The sequence below is a fragment of the Pan paniscus genome, chromosome 12 (assembly GCF_029289425.2).
Source record: "Pan paniscus chromosome 12, NHGRI_mPanPan1-v2.0_pri, whole genome shotgun sequence".
NCBI lineage: Eukaryota > Metazoa > Chordata > Mammalia > Primates > Hominidae > Pan > Pan paniscus.
The window spans coordinates 86,784,573-86,802,728 of record NC_073261.2 but is presented as its reverse complement, the minus strand read 5'-3'; the positions used below and the strand labels follow the sequence as shown (position 1 = coordinate 86,802,728).

Sequence of the window (18,156 nt, the reverse complement as noted above, 5' to 3'; positions counted from 1 at the left end):
TTTGGACATACCGTTTGGAAGAAAAGTGGTGCCGACATCCGAAGAGGGGGAAGGGGCTTTGCCTATATTGTGCGGATGCTGGTGTCAGACGGAACTGATGTGGTCATCCCAGCCTGGCAGGGCTGATGGGCAGCGAAGGAGGCCCCGGAACCTTCCTTCATACCCCTGAAGTGCAGGGTGTGTGTGGATTAGACTTCAGAGACCAATCGTTGGCTGGTGGAGGCTGGTGGAGGCTGCCCGAGGCAGATAGGACACCTGCTTTCCAACCTTCCTGAGGACCCCATACCCCCACCCTCCCCGCTGTCCAGGCACTGAGGAGAGAAAATGTCCTCGCCCTTTAAACTAGAGCTTTCCAGATTTGGGCACTCACTCTCTGCTTATCACTCTGTCTTCTGTTCGTGGTACCTTGTCAGGTTGTCTTTGTTGTTTGTTTTGTTTGGCACTGAGTTGCAGAGCATCAATTTGTTCTTCTGAAATCTGTGCAACACCTGTCTTCTGTGAATGCTATCAGATAGTTTGATTTTTTTTTTTTTTGGTAATGCCATTCACGTAAAAATATTCAGTGTGACAACTTGTGAAGCTTCCTTTAACTTTCAGAACTTGACTCAATGTATTTTTTCCCCTTTGAGATTAAAAAAAAAAAATCGACATCTCTTCTCTTGGACTCATGATGCCAAAAAAGAAAAAGTCCAAAATCAGTACATTTTAATATTTAGTAGCCATGTAGGAAAACAAACGGACGGATTTGTGTCGAGTTACAGCCTGGAATGGAATGACATAGAAAAGAGGGGGTTAATAATGTGTTGGCCTTCAGAGTCTTGCTAGTTGGCGGATTCTTCATTTCTCAAACATGCCAACTTCCTCCTTCCCATGGCTAACTCAGCTGGGGACTGCCATCCAAAATCTGTCTGCGTGTGGAAGGACTCCAGCACTTTTAGGGGAACCAGATACAGTAAAATCTTCTTTTGGGAAGTGCACCATTTTCTTTTCTCTCCTAACTTGCATCCAAATCTGATTTCTCCTCATGAAGATGCTGCATAATTAATTCTGATAGTAGCATAGTACATGAACAAACTGTAAAAGCTGAATGTGGAGGCTCAGTTATGGAGTGCTCATTTAGGCAAGGCAATTTTGAAAGCTAAGCAGTGTAGTCTGTCTTTGGAAATGACAGAACTGCATGTCCTTACACTTTCTATGCTTAGAGTATTTGATTGCATGTAAATTGGATATAGAGCAATGCCTGAAACAGCAGGGCAGAGTCCAACCTACAGTAGAAGAGGGGACCCCCACAGGATATTGCACAATGCCTCTGCAAATGCCCTGGCTAACTGAGGTGCCAGTTCCAGGGCAGTCCAGGGTCAAATAGTAGAGGTGGAAGGACTTTAGAGGTCATTGAAGTTGAACCCCTACTGGTTGTTCAAATTCCCTTCTACAATCTTTCTGACAAATGGTTGTCTAGCCCAGTACTTCCGTAAGACGGAACTCATATACTCGTTAAAAAAACTAGATTTTCCCAGTCACGAATGCCTATTTTTAGATGAAAACAATCTCAGATTTATAATATTGATGGTGTTTAGCTAATCTTTTGTGTAGAACACTGAAGAGTTCTAGGTTGTGAACAGAAGATATGGGCCCCATTGATGGCTCTGTTGCTAAATTGCAGTGTGTTCTCCAAGTATCAAGACCTTCCTCGCCTTCAGTTTCCTTGTCTGTGGTATTATTAGGAGGGATGACTATTCTTTAGAGAAATTTCTAGTTCACATATCTGTCATTGTTATAATTAATAACAATGTAAATTTAGCTTCTTGCAAAGTTAATGAGCCAACGCTATTAAGAAATGAGGAGTTTGGAGGAAAGAACAGGCATTGGTAGATTATAGGATCATAATTTGTTGTTTGGGAGATGTCCAGAAATGCCTTGTAATGTTGCTACTAACCAACCTTGGGCTAGTTACATAATTCTTCTAGATCTCAGTTTCATCATCTGTGAAATGTATGGGTGACAAGAGCAGCTTTAAAATTCTGAGTCTATGAATAATTTGAGAAAAGAAAATGTCACCAACATTTTCCTGGCTCAAAGATGATTTTGGCACCCATATTAGGCAAACATTATCACCTTTGTTTTGGCATCTGACATTAGTGGCTGTGGTATGAATTTCTTAAATGAGCCATTTATAAAACTAGAAATTAACACTGTATCTAATTTTAAAATTTGAGCAACTATAGTCCCAAGTTCCATTCTTTCTTCTATGAGTTACCTTGTTTATGAGTCTTAGCATCGTTTAGAAATTTTAATGGTAGGAAATGAAAAGTTTATTCAGATGGGAGAGTGGGGATGGGTGGAAAAAGGGCTCAAGAACTGTCTGGCATGCTTAGTGAGCTTCTGAGAGGCAAAGATGTCAGCATTTTCTCCTCTGGACCTAGAGGACAAAGCTAGGAGTTGAATGAGGAGTGCAGGGAAGAAAATGTAGAGTTGATAATATGGAAAACCTTCTCATAATAGGAATTATTTACATTTCCTATTACTGGAGGCAAGACAAGAGAGATATATTTCTGAGAGATGTACAGGGGATAGAAACATGCAATGTGGGCAATAAGAGATTAATTTAGAAATATGCAAGGCTCTATAATATTAGTCTACTTAAGAGAAATCACTGGAGCTAGAAAAGCATTTATCTCAATGGGACAAGTATTTGGGAGAATCATCAAGTTCTTGTTTTCACACTCTCATTATGATACAAGTTCACTGCTATCTAGCCCAGAGCCTGGAATGGTCTAGGCTTGACGTTTAGCCAGAACCTTCAGAAAGAATGGAGGTAAAGTTATTGATACGCTCATTAAGAACCAAGACTAGAACCCTTTGCTATTCTACCAGACTGACAAATAAAACAAAATATTTGCCAGCATAGTTTAAACATAGTTATTTTTCTAGCAGCAAGTTCTCTTAACAGCACTATATTGACCAATCCACATTTCACTATCTTGTTCACTGGGATAACATGATAACTTATCAAATGCTTTAGAGATATTACATTCATACTGTATTTACATACTTACTGTCCAATTCAGTAAATGCCCATTAGAAGCTTATTATGTGCAAGGTAATGTTAGAAGATTTTGGCTAAACACGTGGGGGTTCTTTTGTGTTTGAGTTGGTCAGTTGACTCTAAATTAGTCTTCCTTATATGCCATTCTTGCAGCACTGGCTAACTTTTGATGCTGAGGAAGCTTTGCTGATCCAAGTAAGGACTGACTTGGAAAAGTATGCAAATGAAATCAGCCTTCACCCAGCGATTTGAGTGCTGGAATTGTTGAACAAAATGGACTTAAAGCTTAGGGCTTCAGGTACCTCTGTGGCACTGGGAATGTGGGGGGCGGGGTCTGAAAGAAGTCTTTAGGTGTAAAAATCTGTAAGGTAAGTGAGTGTGTCATGGATTATAAAAGGATGCCAGGAAATGACAAGCGGCCTAAACATAGTTCTTCATTCATTCATCCATTTATTCACTCAACAAATAGACGTTGGAGTGTTGGTTATTGTACCAGGTGTAGAAGATACAGGAGTGAATAAAATGGATAAAAATCCCTGCCTTCATAGAGTTTATTTCAAGTAGTGGAGTTTGTATTTTCTAGTGGATTATATTATAACTACTCTTAGTAGGTCATAGGACCAGGGTGGGAGAATACTTTGGGATGGCTGATAGCACTGGTGGGTAAAATGACAGAAAATACAGGGCAGAGTGATCACATGCAGCATCCTTTAGGGGACTCCTAGCTGTTCTCTCCCAAGTGCAGTATATATGTTTCAACTACTGGATGAATAGGAAGACAGGACAGATGGAAGCAGACTCAGTTGGAAACATTATGTAATGCTTCTTTCAGTTCTTGAAAACACTGACTTTAATAAATAAACATTGATGTGACTTGCAAATACATTATGTAGAACTTTGGAGAAATCAATTTTGAATAGAAATTGGAGTCATAGAAATGACATTAGAAGTTCAGCTATTCACACTAGCCTTCACTTTAACTTTTTAATGAAACATTTTCATTAAAAACAATTAACATTATTTTCTATTATATATACTTTGTGCATGTCAATGAAATTCTAATATTACATATTATCTGCAATAAAAACAGAAAATTAATGTTGTGTTTTGTTTTTATAAACTTAAAAATGATAGGATTTCAGAAATGTGAAGATTATAAGGCTGTATGCACAATGCTGACCTGTATAAATCAACTGGGTTTGAATTCTTGAAACTTGGAATAGAACATGTTCTTATAGTTGCAGAAGCATTTTTCCTCTAATGAGATAAACAGATATCAAAGACAGTGGGTCATAAATACTTTGTCATTTTGTTCTCTATAAGAAAAGCAAAGTAAGAGATTTGGTAGGAATTCATTGGGTCTGCTTTTCACTCTGCTCATGATTTATCTGCCTCTCCTGTTGCTTATTTCCCATGAAATTAATAGTCTGCACAGGACCCACCAAGTTCTACCTGACACAGAAATAGATTGATGATTTTCTTCAGCTCATTTGTAGACCAAAGTATAATTTGTGTTAGAATAATTATCTTCCAAGAGCAGATATATCTAGGGAAGTTGAGAAACCAGCACCGTTTCTCCTTCTTGACCCAGTGGTTCACAGATTGTTCTCGGACCTTCTCTTGGGTTAAAAGATGCTGCTGGTAAAAGGGATTCCTCAGTTTTGGGGGTTCTGGGGATATGATTAAGACTTCGTTTTTCTTTCCCTCTTTACTTCTCAAGGCGAGTAGTGTCTGAAATTCTTTGGGCATCACTCTTTGATTTATGTTTATTCATTTTTAAATTATGTGCATGGACTGTACTGACACATACATCATAAAACAGGCAAAAGCAAATTTCGAAGGGATGTGGTAATACATATATATAAATAGAAGTTCAACCATTTTCATGCCACTGTCCAAAGAATTTCATGTGCACCCCTGGCATGTACACACCGCACTCTCAAGACTGCTTCTCTCACTGCTCAGAGCCAAGTCTCTCATCTGAGCAGAGGAGGAGGGATTTTTCCTATCACAGCTGAAATTCATGGCGGGTATCCCAGTGCGCTGTTATATCACACACATTTATCTTGCACAGGGGAGAGAAGAAGATGCATTTTATTTCTGTATCAATTCTGACATTAGGCACAGTATTAAATGAGCCCTTTTTGATTAAACAACTGCTAGCTCATACTACACAACTCTTAATGACTAGATTTGTAGTTTTAGCTTGTTCCACAGTGTGCTGAGGCTGAACATACCCAAGTGTGATATTCAATGTTTCAACACATTCTATTGCTAACATCATGAAGGTTATCTTGAATAGAAATTAAATTCTTGCCACTCTGCCATCAAAAGAATATACTTGCTTCCATTCTTACTATCTGCACACAGGAATTGTCTTTTAAAAGTGATTTATAAACACAAAAGTGGATGGTACTTTAAGTAGTTTATGATCAAAATTGCCAGAATCAATGACATTTTCATTCACTATGTTTCATGGATAACATTTAGCAATGGCCTTGAGGGGAAAAAAGGAAGAGTTTGCTATGTCATAGAAAGTTCACATCCAATTATACCCGAGTTGCTGTGCTTTTTTTCCTTAGCTACTGATTTTTCTTCTTCAGATACCAAAAAGAGCCCTCGAACCCCATCAGGCAGACTGCTCATAATTATAATTGCAACTGTTCTTTTTTCATTTTTTATTTTTTTTGAGACAGGGTCTTGCTCTGTCTGTCACCCAGGCTAGAGCTGAGTGGCACGATCATAGCTCACTGCAGCTTTGAATTGGGCTCAGGTTATCAGGTGATCCTTTCACCTCAGCCTCCCGAGTAGCTGGGACTACAGGTGTGTGCTAGCACACCTGGCTGATTTAAAAAAAAAACAACTTTGTAGAGATGGGGTCTTGCTATGTTTCCCAAGCTGTTCTCAAACTCCTGGCCTCAAGAGATCCTCTTGTCTTGGCCTCCCAAAGTGTTGGGATTACAGGTGTGAGCCACTGGGTTTCCCTCACCCAGCGAGTGTCCTTGATTGCTATAAAAGATCAGTTTTTGTTGGAGGAGCGTCTAGACATTCCTTCCCATTGAGAAAATGTCAATGCTAAGTGTGAAATGCCAGGGGATGGGAACATTGAAGGAATTGAGGTGGGTCACAGGGTTTTCCCAACAGTTAGCAAGAATGAACTCTGCTTTCATCTTTGTGTACATCTGTAGTGCTGTGTGCTCCAGATAATCAGCTTATAATTACAGATTATATAATCATAGATTTTCAGATTATAATCACAGATTATTCATGCCAGCAAACCACGACCTCAGATTGGCCATCTCTTCATGCCCTGAGCCTACCTTTCTTGTGTTTACCTTATCATTTAGGGAAATTCCACTGTCCTTTGATTCTCGAATGTGTGCACATCTGTGGTCCATTTTCTTATGTTATTTTCCAGTTAAAAGAATAAAAATAAAATCAGATTTGGTCTGGTCAGCCTCTTCATTTCCCATTCCCTCCCAATAGCAATGATGGGATGGAAGAAAAAAGCTGAAACCAGTGAAAATGGAGGATTGGCAAATAATACAAATAGCAAATGTGTCTCCTTTGGAGTAAAACAGCTCAGTATTTGGGGATAGTTCAGATAAGATCGTATCTTTGGTTTAAACAATTTTATTTTTTCTACAGTTACTATTTTTTTAAAAAACCCACACCATTGATATTGTCTAAAGCTTTGCAAAGCTAATTGTAAAGATTTTTATCAAAATAAAGAAATTTGTAAATAGAAAGTGGAATTTATTTTCTTAAACTGGCAAAATTTATGACAGTTTATTTTTTACTCTGTCATAGTGTTCCCTGTGGTTAAAAGTGATTGCAGTGATTAATCTGTTTTATTGCAAGTTTTATTCATAACTAAAAGGATGCAACTGAACTTCTTGGAGCATGAGAGAGTCCGCCTTGGCTGTCGTCATGAAGCGGACAGCCTTTGTTTGCTGCAGAGTCACGGGAAACTACATGCTGCACTCCATCTTTCTTGCAACTCCGTCAGATAGCTGATTGCAGACCCAACAGTAATGTCATGGGGACACCCATCAGGGAATGCATTAGCAAGTGAACAAACGGGGACAAATACAAACCATATTTAAGTTTCTGTTATCTTTAATTACTGTGGACACACTGAATTATTTTCTATAACTTGCTGGATGTCCTCCAGTGTTCAGACTTTTTAATATTTCGTTCATAGGTAAAAATCAATCAACTCATTTTTCCCCCTAAGAACCTCAAGGATGTAATATATTCCCTTTTGGTTTCACCAAGTGATTTGACATTCTATAGCTAGGGAAGAGACTCCAGAAATGTAAGTAGGAAATTCTGAGTGTACAGATAATTCCAGAAGGCTTAATTGTCTCTTTACAACAGGTCACTCAAATGCAAACCCACACCATGCTTCCATCTGCCTTGCAAATAAGTACTAACTTGCACTCTTAAGGTCTGTTACAGCAGAACTAGCAGGGTAGGGGCAGTGGTGGATGGGAGGCTATACTGGGCTTGGATCTCTTTTGTCTACATTTCAAGGAATTTTTATTTGGTGTGGGGGATGTGAGCACTTGCTTCACTCAACAATCATCAACAAATGTTAAAAATGATTTTTTTTTTAAAACAGGAGGCTGTTTAGTGAAAAACAGGGGTGTTAAGTCCTCCAGATCCCATGGGAATGTGCTTTCCCTAACTATACCCAGAGCAGTGAGGAAGGGGGTCTAAGTGAGTGGGGGCAGGCTGCTGGTTAACTTGAGTTTTAACACCTTTTTTTAAGTTCTCACAATTTTGAAAGCTGCTTACAGTAATATTTACAATTAGAATTTTAAGTATGTGCATCCTGTTAAATATTATTCAATGAGCTATCCTGGAAAAGCAACAACATCAATCACGTGTCATATGATTTAAAAATTATGAAACAGACGATCACAGCCACAATTTGACATAGCAGAAGATAAACTGTAGGGTGGGGGGAACAAAAAACTTATAATGGCCAATTGGAACAACTGAACCTATGGCAATTGGAGCTAAGTATCTGTTTTATGCCACTGATAGTTAAGAACCATTTATTCCAGGTGATGTAATCCTTAGCATCTAACACATTGTAGGAAAACTTCTCTTGGTATTCAGACAATGGAAGTTTGGTTGAAGGAAGCTACAACTTACAAGTATTGGAAAAACAAAGAGATAGGCTGAACTAAGGAGTGGCGGGAAAAGCAACAGTGACTGCCAACATCAACGGTTCAATATTGTCTTTTTCTAAGATACTTGAACGTGCATGTTTATAGCAGCACAATTCACAATTGCAAAATCATGGAACCAACCCAAAGGCCCATCAATCAGAGTGGATAAAGAAACTGTGTGTACACAATAGAATACTACTCAGCCATGAAAAGGAATGAATTAAGATCATTTTCAGTAACCTGGATGAGATTGGAGACTATTATTCCAAGTGAAGTAACTCAGGAATGGAAAACCAAACGTCGTATGTTCTCACTGATCATTGGGAGCTAAGCTATGAGGACGCAAAGGCATAAGAATGATACAAGAGACTTTGGGGACTTGGGAGGAAGAGCGGGAGGGGGGCGAGGGATAAAAGACTGCAAATATGGTGCAGTGTTTACTGCTCCAGTGCTGGGTGCACTAAAATCTCACAAATCACCACTAAAGGACTTACTCATGTAACAAATACCACCTGTACTCCAATAACTTATGGAAAAACAAAATAAAAAAAATTAAAAAAATTTGTCTTTTTCTTCAGGTGTTTGAAACAAACAAAAAAGACACAAAGAAACTGTTTACTATACAGCAGTACAAGAAAAAATCCAGCCAGAAGATACCCGCTGAAGAAGCATCAAAGTCTTGTATTCCTTTCTCTCTCTCTCTTTTTTTTTCTCAAGTTACCTTTTCTTTCTGAAATTCAAGTTGGTAGGAGGAAAATAAGCACGCGTAGAATAAAAAATTCATAGAGTTGAAAGGAATTTCAAGCAGTGATTCTTACCTGATTTTTATACTATAATGTGGGTGATAGGTGATTTGCACTTGGGCTACAGACTCCTGTCAATTATCCACAAAATCTGGCATACCAGCTCTAACTGCCTTCATTTCTCTCTCAAACCATATTATCAGAATGCCTATGAGCAAGGGGGATGCTATTATCAGCATAATCTCAAATGGGTTTTAATTTATGAGACAGAATATATTGCTTGGAAGGAGTAGGCCCTTTGATTTTTGTATAGAAGATGTAGGGATGGGGGCTTCATCCGGATCATGCATTTTGAAGTGTTGGGGGTATATGGTGAGCTGAAGGATGAGTGCTCAGTCCCCCAAAGTCATCTCTAGGCACCACCACTGATTTGGAAAATTGGCAGCTGTATAAATAACTCATTACCTACTAGTCCTCTGAACAGGTCCCAACACATCTGATTTGGGAAAGTTAAAAAATAATGACAGGAGAGGTTATAAAAGGGCACAGTTTTGTATGCCATACAAATGTGACAGTTACTGAAATAAATAGGTCTAAGAGCCACTGAGAGGCGTGAAACAAAGTAGTTCCCCGTTGACTTAACCACCGATACAGATGATTCTGCGGTAATATTTTGATGATGCCACAGGGGAAAGTGAGTGCTGCTTACTAATAGGCCCCAGATTGTAATTTTGGAAATTTGTGGCATGGGTGTTTTTTAGAGCATGTTTTTACTTATAAGTTATCACACAGTTCTTGTTTTCACATTCTTCTGGCTGTATTTACAGGTTAAAGTGCCAGACATTTTTTTTTTCCTGGTCACGTATTCATCCATACCTGTAGTCTTCTGGAGTTGTTATTTATTTCTTAAAAACGATTTTCTTTTTTAGAGACAAGGTTTCATTCTGTTGTCCAGACTGGAGTGCAGTGGTGCGGTCATAGTTTGCTGCAGCCCCAAACTCCTGGGCTCAAGTGATTGTCCCACCTCAGCTTCTGGAGTAGCTAGGATTACAGGCATGCTCTACCATGCCTAGCTACTTTTCTTTTTGAATTTTTTTGTAGAAACAGGGTCTTGCTTTGTTGACCAGGTTGGTGTCAAACTACTGGCCTCAAGCGATCCTCCCACCTTGGCCTTCCAGTGTTGGGATGATAGTTATTTCTAAACAAGGTCAGATATAGCAGTATTTCTCATTAGATATGAAACATTATAATTTGGGTTGTGGGTGTAATTTTGAAATATGTAATTGATAAAGTGCTTGATAAACATTTATCCACTCACTTGGGTGAGCCTTTAAGTGCCAAATAATAGAATACCCAAATAAAAATGGCTTAGCCTACAAGGAAAACGTATTATCTTGTGTAACAGGACGTTTGGAGAAAGCCTGCATGTGGCTAGTTAATTAAAGAGATTCAGTGGTTTTGGGCTTTAGCAGACCCAAGGTAGGCAGTTTTGTCTTGAGCCATGTCTCTACCTGGTCATGACAGTTCTGTGAGTTGCTAGTTGTGAATTCTGTGAGTGAGCTAGGAAACGGAAGAAGCCAGTCCCCATTTTCCGATGTCTTCTTTTACAATAAATGTAATTTCCCAGAAGTCGTCCTGCAGACTTCCCACAGGTCTCATTGGCCAGAATCATGTCACGTGACCATTTTTAAAGCAATCCCGGGCAAGTGGAATGGACCATGATTTTCTTAGACCAATCAAGCTTCAGCCCTGGGGCTGGAGAAAGGGCCCAGGCTCCCCAGGAAGCACTTGGTTGGCTGACACCTGAACAAAATCTGGCTTTGGTCAGCCACGGAAGAGGGGTTCCAGAGAGCCACACAAGATAGAGCCTGAAGCAGCAAGTGTGTTCAGGTGGCAGTCCCATCCTGCCTATGGTCATTCCATAGTAGGAGAAGACTGAGAAGAGAACTCAGATTTCCTTCCAGCTTTTCCAGATCTACCACTTTCTCCACATACTGCCCTAATAGACACATGGAAGTGCCCTGAAAGCCCTGTGCTTTTCTGTTTGAAGAGCTGTTTGAGTCTCTTTAATCTCTAGAGATTCAGAGATGGCATGGTTGGTTCTAAGGAGGCTTATTTATAATTGCACTTTTAAAATTGAAGGTAAATGTTCAAAATTGTGCATTCTAGGGAATATTAATGTGCTCTAAGATCAGAAGGTGCAGTTGCTATGAATTTAATACACATTGGATTGGAGAGCTTGGTGCTTAGTGCTTCCTATGTACAGCCTTTGTCCTCACTCTCGTCCCCATCCCCCCACCCCTGGATGTTCAGTGCCTCCCAAGAAGAGCTTCATGGAGAGCATTTTTCTGAATATCTCCCTTCACCCCCACTCCTCAAGCCAGGTTCATTTATAGAATCTGTTCAAGCCAGGCTATGACTTTTTTTAACTTCTTGATTTCTTGGAGGAAAACAACAACAACATATTTCATTTCTATCCTTTGACTGGCAACTGAGTGACCATGATTACAACTTCCCAGTGCATCTATAAATATAACAACTTTGAACAAGAAAATTAGCAAATCACTCCTTGCTATTGCCAGTGTCCTGGTGTGTTGATAGTGGCGCGTGTTCAAAATTAGAAATTAACCAATTCTAATTTGAAGAAAAGCCACTTAACTCATGTCTGTATTGGGCTTTCATTATCTTTGAAATTTCTGTGAAGAATCATCTGCTTTTGAAATGACAAGCTGGAAGACCTGGGGAGGAAGCAGTTGTTTAGCAGTATGTGTTTCTGTGTTTGGAGGAGTGGGATGGACCCTGGTCATCTCAGCAGGAATGTTCAAGTCAAAACCTTTCCAGCAAACCTCAGGTTTCCTGTGCTAGGCTCCTCTTGGACCTCTCATTCGACACCGAGAGACCTATTTATTACAGCTTGATACTTCCTCAGAGCAGGAATTATGAAGCAAGAAAACAATCTGAACTGTTACAGATGGGCTGAGCTAGCAGGATTTTAGCACAGAAGCCTCAGAAGATGGTGTAAAGCCACAAGGTATGTGGGTGGGCATATATTTGGACCACCATATTGCATGCCAACTTGTAGGTTCGACAAGAAAAAAAAAAGCAAGCAAGCAGGCAGGAGAGAAAGGAAAGGAGATAGGAAGCCCAAGAAGGAAGGCAGGAAGGAACAGATGAGCAACTATTTGGTGGATCTTCGGGGAACCATCTCCATAGATCTTGTTTCCTTAAATATCCATTAGGTCCATTTAGCTTTCTAAAATACAATGTTATGTCTTTCCTTTAACTAAAAATATCGGATGGGTTCCTTAATAAGTTAAACATAGAAGAACCAAATATCCCAGCAATTCCACTAGTAGGTATATACCCCCAAAAGTTGAAAACAGATACTCAGACAAAAACACTGTACATAAATGTTCACAACAGCACTATTTGCAATAGCCAAAATATGGAAACAATCCAAATGTCCATCAACTGATGAATAGATAAGAAAATGTGGTATGTCCATACAATGGAACATTATTCAGCCATAAAAAGGAGTGAAATACTGACACACGTTACAACATGGATGGACCTTAAAAACACTATGCTCGGTGAAAGAAGTCAGACACCAAAGGCCATAAGTTGTATGATTTTATTTATGAAATATCCAGATTAGGCAAACCCACAGAGACAGAAAACAGGGAGGGGATAATAGGGAGTGACTGCTTAATGGGTAAGTGATTTTCTTTTAGGTTTGTGAAAATGTTCTGGAAATAGATATTGGGAGTGATTGCACAATGTACTAAATGTCACTAAATCGTACACTTTAGTTAAGATGTAAACAAAAAAAACCCAAATCTCTGATCATTTCCCACTGCCTACAGCTACAAGTCTGAATTTAGCAGGTCATAAAAAAGCTTTTACCTTGTGGCTCCAGCTGCCTTTCTGGTTATATACCCAGCTACTTCTGCATGAAATCTAGGATCAAGTCACATAAGACCATTTTCTAGTCCTTCAATACACATGCACTTTCGTATCTCTGTGTCATTGTGAATACTGCTTCCTCTGCCTGAATACCATCCTCTCTTGTCCATCTGGACGGCATCTACTTTTCCTTGAAAGCTTAGTGCTATTCTTATTTCCTCTCTAGCTTTCCTTGCCTCTGTCCTCAGCACCTCTCTCATTCCCTGCAGAATTAATTGCTGTATTAACTGGGATGCCGTTGTACTTTATACATACCTTTATGATAGCACTTTCTACATTGTACTGTATGGTTTCCTTGTTAATTTTACATCCTATCTTAAGGCCAGGGATGGATACCATCCGGGTTAGTATTGGGCACATGGCGATCTGCCATAGAATGGTTGTTGAAATTTGCCTTAGATTGATTGAAATCACGGTCATATCTGACCCACTCTCTTCTCACCCACTTCAGTGTTTTTGTTGTTGTTGTTCAATTCAAGGACAGGAGAAGTGAGAATTTTTCTCAGTTTTCAAAGACTAAGACACTAATTATTAATCCAAAGAAGATAAGGTACTTGGTGTTAAAAAAAGTAGTAATAGTGGTAGATGGGTAAAATGCTGACATTTATTATGCATTTTTTTGAAGTATTCAAAAAAAATCAGTGTATAACTAACAAAGAGTGCATCTTTATGGAGATTTTCCTCATAAAATGTTCTTAATCCTTAATAGAAGGATTATATCATTATGTAGGTGTTTTTGTCTCTTTACTTATCTCCATAGGAAGTCACTACCTTCAAGAAACTCTTCCTTTGTCTCTGTTCTTTCACAGGACTTAGTAGGGCAGTTTTCAGAAGACGGAAACTCAATATATTGGTCATACTTTGCCAGGTTCATTCTATGTATGTCCTTTTTCTGTTTTGGTTTATTAAATATTCTTTTTCCAGTAAAACGGTTGCAATTCCAGTTACATACTTTCCTTGATCAGAAAGCAGAATAGCTGGAATGAGTTGCTGCAAGAAAGACTCTTGGTTGCTGTCCTTCATCAGGCTCTTCACTGAACCACCCTGCTGCTGTGTCAGACTTGCTACTAGGGAGATTCCTGTATGCTGAAAAAAGCCTGGAGAATCACGTGGGGTGCGAGGGTGCTCTTCAGGCTCTTCAAGCAGAGGTGGCTCTTCAAGAGACCGGTGGTTTTACTGGCATTCTGAAGCGATCTTCCTCCTAACAAGTTGATTTTGCAGTTTATTGAGGTGACAGGAGACTGGAGATTTGGGGCATGTTCTTCACTCTGCTCTTAACTAGCTATGTGACCTTGGCAAGTGACCTTACCTCTTCAGATCTTGATTTTCTCATATGTAAATATGGAGGTTGGATTCGTGTAACCTGTTTAGTCTCTTGTAGCTTTAACCAGCTGTAATTATAAGATGCCTAGAAAACAGCAACTTAATTAACTCAGCAAAGTGTCAGGATGGGAAAAGGTCAGTTCTCTCTAGAAGTGGATAAGCATTAGGACAGCCCAAGTTTAAGGGCCTTTTTTGGTTTTCAAATTGTTCACTCACAGAGCTTTTCTTTGCTCTTTTGAATGTGACATGCTTTCTTATTGCTAATTTTCTTTTTCATTTCCTGAGGGATTCAAAGGAGAAATTGGAACTTTTCTATCGTTCCAGGAATTGTTTTCTGTTGGAGCAACATTTACCATTTGGTTAGAAGGACTCAACTGTATAATTTATAATTTTTTTCTTAGATGATTTCATAGGGAATTGATAATAAGTTATACCTGGTGTCAGGAGCTGGAATTAGAGTTCATAGTAGAGAATGCAAAAGGAGTGTACCCTTTAGAAAACTACTTAGTATAATTTAAATTTTGCCTTAATTGCCCATTTTAAATTTCTTTGAAGAAGTTTTAAAAAGATTTTGATGAAAGAAAAAAAACATGCTTTTTTTTGTTTCAACAGGAAAAACATTCTAGGTTTATTCCTTCTTTGCTTCATGAGAGTATTTAATACTCATAATTCATGTGAAGACAAAGAGATGTCTATAATTGTGCTTCATTTTATTCAAAAGTTTTAGATAGTGCTTTTTGAATTTAATAATTCTGTGTTAAATACCTGGAAGTTATACTTAATCACTTTAATTTAATTTGTATTATGAATCTGGATTATTCATTTCAATTTCTTTGTTTTTTTTTCCTTGAATGTTATTTCTAGGTAGCTTGCCGCATATTGCAATTGGGATAATAGTTAATTTTATTCAAAGCCCTGTTCAAGAAATTTGAACATGACATGACTTTCTGTGACCCCCAATTTCCTCGTTTATACTGATGAAAGGACATATCTAGGTAAACCTCTTTAGTCATACGTGGCAATGATTATAATGGCAGATCTGCTACTCAACCTCTGATGCTTGATAGGACCTGTTTTTACTTAAATCCTTCCACACAAAGCAGACATTAGGTAGACACGCCAAGAGATCTGTGTCATCTCCATCAGGGTCAGGCTGATTCTCATTGAGAGAGCCACAGTTTGACTTCCAGAAGACAGAATGTATATGATCTAAGGTATTGAGCATACCACCTCATGTTTGCCCTGTCATAAGCATTTTGGTCATTCGGAAGACTTAAAAGATTAAGAGGAGAAAAATGAAAGTGTTCAATATAGCTTAATAGAACTGTACTGGACAGTGATGGGAAAGAGGTGGAGAGAGACACCTCCGTGGATGAGGACCATCACATATTGGTCTTCGAATTGGTGTCTTGATTTGGAAATATGTTTCTTAGAATTTTTTTTTATTCTGTTGAGATTTTTGTTTGTTTGTTTCATTCTACTAGCAGTCACACTAGGGAAGAGTCTTACAAAATCCATGGGAGATTATGAACTAGAAAACTGAAATTACTCTGTAGTAGTCATATGATGAGTGCATTAGTCATGGAATAAAAGAAAAAGCACCTTAAATTTACACAGCAACTTTCTCTCACATAACTCAGAGCAGTTTTTACAAAGGGAGAAAGGAGCCGTGTTTCCTGACTAAGTGTATATGATCAGGAGAATAACATTGGAACTGCTGGTAGTTATCACCTGTCTACAGTGGAGATGGTGTTCATGTACTCCAGTGGGAGAGGAATAGGAACCCTGAGAACCAGGAGCTGTAGACCTGGCCTTGGCTCTTCCTGCTCCCTGTGGGACATTGGCAAGTCATTTCAACTTCTCTAGACCTCAGTTTCTCATTTTAAAAGTGAAGAGTCAGACTTCATGCTTTCTAACTGTTTACCTTTTTATTATATTTTATGACTTACTTGGAGCATCAGGAAGTACAGAATGAGTTTTCCAAATAGCTAAAACCTACCTGTCTGTGCATCAAAACTTGTATTTATCAAACTGGATGAATATATTCATTCAGTGCATTATGCACATGTCTGCCTTCTGAAACAGAGAGCGCTAATTTTAACTTTTGCTTAATGACTCAAGGTTATCAGTGTGAACTATGATGTAATGCCTAGGTTCCCTTAGGGAATGCAGAGGTTTGTAGAACTATTTGCCTTAAAACTAAATGATGCAGTTTACTATGTTTTTTTTTTAAATATTGTGCTTGTTTTGATTTTTTAAAATGCTTATTGCCTTCCTAAATATCGTATCCTTCTGCTTCTGTTGTCTGCCTCTGGCTGTCCCTTTGAATATTCCACTTTGCTGCTTCTGCTGGCCCAGGAGCCAGGGGCCATAGATGAAGCAAGTAGATACTAGGTCTGAAGTTGGGGCAAATAGTTCCCAGGTGAGGTTTCAGGAGGTACTCCTGCTAGTGAAGACTTTGGGACATTATTGCCACTGCCTGGGGCCTTTGAGATATTTTTCTGTGTTCTAATGAGAGACCCTTAATAAGTACAGTATCAAGGTATATGGCATTTACTATTTAGAGAATGATGTAAATTTTGTGGCTCTCCTTCCTAGAGGAGAAAATGAGGATGAAAGCAGGGCAAGAATTACATAGCCAAGGGACCTCAAGAGGGCTCAGAAATATAAATGGGTCACAGGGTCTGTGAAAGTGTCCAGATGACTGACAGGTGTGAGCAGATCTCATTTGTGGGGCATCCCACACAATTCTCCTCTTCACAGCATGGGCTTTCCAGCCGGTCTCTAACATGACAGCCCATTACCACCTCCTCAAGATAAAGCAGATACAGGGGGATGGCAGTGGCAAAGGCTGAATTAGGACCCATGGATGCAGAACTTCTAGTTAATTGTTATTCTATTGATCTTCAGGACTACTTGCAGTAGATTAAGAAAATTTAAATTGGTTATTCATTTTCTCTGTATTTACAGGCAAATGCCACTTTATTAGCTTGCAAAATACGGTATCGTCCATTTCAGCATAAATCTGGACACTGACTAATTTGCACTTGTTTAATCTGCAAGGCTGGCAATTTTGGGAAGCCTCCTACCTCCTCCATCGTCCCTCCCCATAGTCTCACCTCACCCATCCAGCAAAGCCGAGAATGTTATTTTAGGCTATGGAAGCCATGTTAAAAATACCACTGGGTTTCTCTAAGCTTTTCTGAAGTTTTAAAAGAAATAAATAAAAATAAGGCCAGTCTCACATGGGGCTCTCCTTTGCTGTATTTTTTGGGCACCCATGGAAGAGAAGTAACATGCCCTGCAATCGGATCTGGTGCTGTTCCAGGACACAGCTTCCCTGTCCAGGATGTGGACAGGAGCTTATCCCAGGCAGGATAGAGCCTGGAAAGTCTAATATATGCAGCTGTAATTTCACCTAAGATTGGGTATTTGTAGTTCCTGAGGGTGATAGGGAAGTGTTGGAAAAAGCCACGAGGTGATCAGCAATTAGGGAAATAGGGCTGTATGCCACCTGTTTTGGCACTGCAGTTAAGTATGCCACAATCGTGTACCACTTGCATTAGCTTTTCCCTTCCTTTTAACACAATCAGTATGGATGAGGATGGGCACAGTGTGGAAGCAACTTCTGCTTTCTTCCCTTCTAATATCAGCCCCCTCCTGACTTCTAGAAAAATACTGACGTACTTGAGATCAGGCTTCTGGAATTACAGTTCCTTTAGCAGTGCCTTATTTATTGAAGGCTCTGGATTGACTTCTTTATTGATTTGGGCTGATAATCATGCAGTCTGTTGGGTTGTTCCTAATTATTTGGTTATCTTAATTATTGAATTATGTATGATCTGTTCTGTTCAAGTAACTTTTCAGTAAAAATAATTGAACCAGCTGAAGAGTGCATGCA

At 39.1% G+C, this 18,156-nt stretch overlaps 1 protein-coding gene across 2 annotated transcripts in view; it reads left to right on the top strand.

Moving 5' to 3' along the window:
• Nucleotides 1-18,156, top strand: part of TMEM178A (transmembrane protein 178A) — a 52,748-nt gene that overhangs the window by 955 nt on the left and 33,637 nt on the right. The gene's annotated exons all lie outside the window — the stretch shown is intronic.